The sequence below is a fragment of the Panthera leo genome, chromosome A3 (assembly GCF_018350215.1).
Source record: "Panthera leo isolate Ple1 chromosome A3, P.leo_Ple1_pat1.1, whole genome shotgun sequence".
NCBI classification, from domain to species: Eukaryota; Metazoa; Chordata; class Mammalia; order Carnivora; family Felidae; genus Panthera; species Panthera leo.
The window spans coordinates 76,015,562-76,022,010 of NC_056681.1; positions in this window are offsets into that span (position 1 = coordinate 76,015,562).

The following is a 6,449-nucleotide window of genomic DNA, read 5'->3' on the forward strand; positions in this document are numbered from 1 at the left end:
CTGACAGCTCAGAGCCTGGAGCCTGCTCTGGAGTCTGCGTCTCCCTCTCTCTGCCCCTCCCCCACTCATGCTGTTTGTTTCTCTGTCTCTCTCTCTCAAAAATAAATATTAAAAAAATTGGGTTAGAAAAATGAAAGCATGTAATGACTCTTAAAGGGGAAAAGAAAGCAAGAGAGTACCAGTAGAATGAACCAGAACAAATACATATTTTAATTATGACTTTCTACTTTCTGTGATTCTCTGTACCCAGCATTGTTACCCAGAATGTTGTCGCAGCCATGGGAAAGGAATCAGATACTTATTTTTAGCTAAAACATTATGGAGTTTGTGCCTGAATTTCATAAGTGATAAGGTTACCCATGTGCCTTTGAGAAAATGCTGAGAAACTTTTCTGGGCCTCAGACAGAAAATATAAGTCATGAACTTCTTTAATGGCTGTGCCTTCCAAAGAGAACAAAGGGAAAGAGTTATTGAGGTAACTAAAACAAAGCAAGAAATACTGCAGAAAAAGAGAAAAATATTTTTCCCCAGGTCTGAATCTAGCAGCTCAGAACACATGAAGGAGATGAATGAACTGAAAAGGTATTTGCAGCTGAAGAGATAGATGCTGAGCTATTATTTCTCGTGATGCTGTGAGATATTTATAACAACAAAAAAACCTCTCGAAAATAAAATGAGCACCCAATTTCTCAGCAACAAACAACCTTCAGATTCCACTAGCAATATTATACCTTAAACACTAGTTCATGTTTAAATATTTTAGTAATGACTTGAATAAAAATTTGTGTTTTCTGTATCAGCTGTGTCTACGTTCAGATGCTATTTTCAGAATATTTCCCTTAATAGGCTTCTTTTCCCATATTTATCATAATAAGGATAAACTTGGGGCAAAATATTTTCTTTTCAGACTGCTTCCTTATCCTAGAACTCTAATAAAATCCTAATATATAAAAACTTTTAAGTTTTAAGTGTGCTACTTAATTTTTAAAAGAAAAATATTAAAAGTATTTTTTTAAGTACTCAAATTTTTTTGTAATCCAAAGAGCATCATGGAGTCTACTTTGAAAACATACTCTCCTATCTTCCTAATTTAAAAAATAATACTATACATACAGTGCTTGACGTCTCCCTTTGTGAGGTGTAAGTTCCAGAAATCAGAGGACATTACTGAAACATCTGTTAGTTCACATTTTCCACTAAATGGCTTTCATGGTCACATGATCAAAAGAAATTACCACCATGCTTTCAGTCACTAGAGGTATTACTGTTTATACTACTAGCTCTCAGTGCTTCTACTCTCTGTTGGGATAGGTACATACAAGTGAAAGAGGTGAATTATGCCACTCTGGTGCACCAAGTGGTATTGTATTGGCCTGAAATATTTCTTGTATGTCACAAAGCTCTTGGAATCAAGAAATTCTTTGCATGTGAACTAAAACAAAACCCTTTTAGTTGTAACCCTCATGCAACACTTTGCTAATCAAATCTGAGATGTATTCTTTTTAAATAAGACTTTGTCTTCTATGCCATATCAAAGCAACTTGTTGACAAGTGAAAAGTAAATTATACATGTGGTAAGTTTTATCTTGGTTTGCTTTCAGGGATTGCTTGTGTGTGTGTGTGTGTGCGTGTGTGTGTGTGTGTGTGTGTGTGTGTTTGTTTTTCTTTGTTTCAGTTTGTTTGCTTTGTTGTTGTTGTTCTATGATGCCAAACAGTTGATTTCATAGATTAATTTTTGGTCGTGATAGTGACTTAATTAGACAGGTTGTTTCATTTGCCGATGTTTTGCACATAATCTTATAGACATAGCCTAAATGAGGGCTTTACACATTAAAGGATATAAATTCAGAAGAAACACTATATAAAACTGAGTAGAAATTGGATTCATAAATAATCTATACTGACTTCTGATTCCAAACACACTTCTAAATTTTTTTTCTTATTTCATGACATGTTCCTTACAAAAACAAAGGCAGAAAGGAAGGTTACATAAAAACATTACATTACATATCTTAAAATCTTACATTGAATTCACTACAGGGCTTTTATTTTTCATAGGTAGCCACAATACCTCCCTCCTGCATGCTTATCTTAAATGTAACTTTGACACTACTCCCAACAAGAGATGAGATCTGTGTACCCTCTCTTAAAAATGGACTGGCTTTGGACTGTTTTGGCTAACAGACTGTGGCGGATATGGCTAGGTTGCTAAAGGCCGTGAAGCTTCTGCTTTGTTAACTAAAATACTTGTTCTTAAAAGCTTGTACAAAGCCCAGCTGCACAGAGGCTACTATGCTGCGAAGGAGCCCAAACCCACCAAAAGGAGACTGTGTGGAGGTCGTGAGAACACAAGAGAGAGAGATGTCTAGGAGCCCCCAGCTGCTGGAAACTCACTTTTCTAGCTCTGGTCACTGTATGACTGCAAACCCCAAGAGGGACCCTGGGCCACAACTACCCAGCCAAACCCCTTCTACATTCCCACCCGTAGAACCCATGAGAAATAAAACAACAGTTGTTTTAAACCATAAAGTTTAGAGATATTAATATATTTATAGATCATTTATTAAACAGATGTCTATTGAATGTCTACTCTGTGCTGGGCAATATCCTGAGTACTGAATCCTGCAAAGATTTTTGTGCCCCTAGAAGTTTTAAATTAGTCCCCTCATCCTCTGTGTTTCCATGGCTTTTTAGACAAGTAACATAGCACTTAACTTCTTTTGTCCATATTGTGTAAGTCGTGTACATGGTTGATCATAAACCTGTCAGTTCAAGATCTGGGTCTCAGCAAATTTTGGTTCCCTCTGTTGTGTTCTGTAGTGCACACAAATGGTCAGTGATTGATATACGGCACCTATCTGAATAAGAAAATTCAATGCAAGGAAATGACATCATTTTCCTCCATGGTATAAATTAAAAGCTAATAAAGATTTTAATGCCTGACTTCTTTAAAATAGCTGAAATTTTCAACTAGAGCAAAAAGAAGTACGTTTTACAACATTTGAATATTAAGCTACTTATTGAAGCAGTCCAAAAAAAGAAAGCATTTTTCAAATATTCTTAGTCATTAGTAAATAAGCCTTATGTTATTAAAATAGAAATCCCTTAAACTAGTTTTGTTTCATTTGTCAAATAGTCTATTTACACTGCTCTAGATAATTTTGTTCAAATTGTAGCTTAAAAACGGGCTTTGGATATGGTGAAAAGCACATAGTGTCCCAGACCTCCTAGCTACGATCTTCCTTCCCACCACTAGTCTATGCTGTTGCACTAAGTACGGGATGCTCATTCAGTGTCCATAGGCATGTTGAAAGGATCACTTTTGTCTAAGATTTTTAGCTCAAATGGAAAAAAGTCAAATGACTGATTGTTTCCTCAAATTAGAAGCAAACAATTTAAAAACAATTCTGTTCACAAAAATAGTTTTTTTTTAATTCATAAATTTAAGTGTTTAAACTTCTTCAATTTAGAAAAGAAAATTCAGGAAAAAAAAATCTCTTTTGGGGAGAGGGGGATCTCCCTTTCTAATTTTGAATAGAGAAGCAATCCAATCCTCATAGTTATACATTCTTAAAACTTTCAGTTTTTGCTACTTTCTCCTGGTCCTCTACCCTAGTTTGATCTACGTTTAATGATCAAATGAGTTTCCAAATCCCATGAATTCTACTTCAGCACTGCTTTCCCTACCTAACCCATTTTCTCCCCTTTCTGTTAGTATACTTTAGAACCTTAATGTCTGGAAGTGGAATAACGGTGCAGGCAAACATTTATCAGGACTTAACTGTTTGAAGCCCTGTGCTAAGGGCTTCATATATGCTACCCTGTTTAAATCTCACATTAACATGATGAAATGGAATCTAAACTTTTTCCTATTTTACTGACGAGTAAACTATGGAGGACTTGAGAACTAAGTAATCCATCCAAGGTCACAGTCCACAGTGGTGGAACCAGCATGCAAATTAGAGAGTTCAACCCAGAGCCCAGGGTTCTAATCTACTTCTCTAACTCACAGCTGGAAGGGACTTTAAAAATATAGCCCACTCCCCATCTGATGCTTCATTTTCCTTTGGCATTCATTCCTGCAAAGTTGTCTGCAGCCTATGTTGGGACATCTCCAGCAACCATCCTAATAGTTTCCTATCTTTCAATTCCAACTCAACTTCTGCTCTGCACCAAATTAATTGTTACCAAAAGCTTTTTGTCGTAATCTCCCCTCTCAACCTCTAAAGCTAGCAATTCATACTCTTCAATTCACAACTTGCATCCAGAATCCTTCTTCTACGGTTGTCCTCCTAAGGATAATATGCTATTTCCTCCATTCTAGAATATGTTCCTCACTCTCAACGTATCCATATTCTTCTCATCTTTCAAGAATCTCTTAAAATTGACACAACTTTTGTCACACATTGTTTTACATGTCTGACAAAATTCAGAAATCAGCAGCTCTGACTTTGCTTATCCTCTTGACTAATCTATCAGCTATTTGATAATAGTCACAATTTTGTCTTAATGTTCCTCTAATGTCTTAACGCTGTTGCACTAAGTACGGTGTTTTAATGTAAACTATCAAGAAACATTTGATGGATGCATACATTCATGCATGCATACATGGTTAGATGGATTAAAGCATTAAAAACAAAGCAAGTTCCATTGTTTCTACATAGATAAAGTAATGCTTCAAAAACGTTTGAATTCAAATGACTGGCTCTTACTAAACCCTTGAGAAGCCTTCACAGTACCATATTGTTGCTAATTCAACCAAGTGTTATCAAATTGTACTTAACAAGCTTTTAATTAATTGAACCAAATATTTGACCTGATTTAAGAATAGTTCTTCAGTGTTTTTGATAAAAGCCATACTTGATTAAGTTTGTTGGTTAAACTCATTTGATTTTCTATAAAACAAACATCCTATGAACATTAAAACCATCATCTGTTCAACATTTTATTATTTACAAATATAGAATACACAGCTATTATTATAAACTGAAATTCCAAGGCTAAACTGAAGGTCATCAAAGGTCATTCATACACAAAGACCAAGAGGAAGAAAAGTGAGCATGACTCTTGTACTATAATTTGTGGTGATATGCATTTGTAAAGAAAAACAGGCAATAGAAATGGTTAGTATGCGTATATGTGTGTCTTTCTTTCCTCAAAAGAGAAACACATGACCCAAAATAGTACGGGATTTAAAAAAAAAGAAAAAGACTACTAGTTAATTCATGAATAAAAAAAAAGATTAAGATTCCAAACTGAAATATTTGAGAAATAATTAGCCTTTGGTAAAATTCATTGTCAAGTGGAAATTCATTTTTAATCATGAAATATATTTTTCCTGTGCTATTTTAGCTTTGTTTTAATTTGCTATTTAGCAGTGCCCTGAAATATTAATAATTTGTTTAATAAATTCCTTCTAACTCTTAATAGATTTTTAATGAAGAAATTTATCTTAGAGATCTGTGTGAGAATTGATATAACATACTTGCTGAAAGTGTTAAATTATTGACCTCCTGAATAGTTTCATTTGAACGTCTATCTTTTGCTTGCCATCATCTGTGTTCAGATCTTCTTAGAAGCTTTGTGAAATTTTTAAAACACAAAAAGTTATTGATCCTATAAGCCATAAAAGCAAATATTCTAGAAATGAAAAGAAAAATGTTTTATCCACAGAGTCAATTCACAAAAAAATAAAACTTTTTTTTCCAGATTATAGTGTCAAATCCCTTATAATTACCCTGATGAGTAAAATAAGCCCGTAGTGCTTAAAACCTTGGGTTGAGGTAAAAGAAAACAGTCCCAGGGGGGTTCCATCATTGGTCTATTCCTTACAAAATATGCACCTAGCAGCAATTCCTACAGGGTTGCCTAAATGCCAGGGCTGTTACAACTCCAAATAAATCCCTTTCTCCATGCTGATTTTCAGCACACAGGAAGGTCAGTTCTGGAGTTTGACAGAGTCAAGGTGCATTCTATCAGAATTGCTAGGATGCTGACTCCCTTGTTTTCTTCTCTCCTGGATTATGACAATAAAACACAATGCTCAGCTTTGAAACTAGGTAAATTTGTAGAGAAAGGAAATTTATGGCACTTTCATACCCCAATCCACTCATGCCCCAGGGAGAAATTTATACAGGGATTATCTGTGTAGATTTTGGAGACAAAATGGTTACTGAAAAGCCTGTGGGCTTTGCAGTCAATCAGATCTGGATTTGATCTCTGGATCCTCTGTTTACTAATTATTTAACTTTTTATTATTGGCTTAACTTCTCTAAATCTGTGTCTTTATAGTCTTACCAACCATATAGGATTCAGAGGGCAGATTAAATGAGATAAAGCATTCATGACTTTAAGTGTTTGTTACCGAACCCCACACATAATAAATACCAGCAGCTTCAGTGGTGATGGTGGCTGTGGTGGTTAAATCCTCTGTCAGTTCCAAAGCCAAT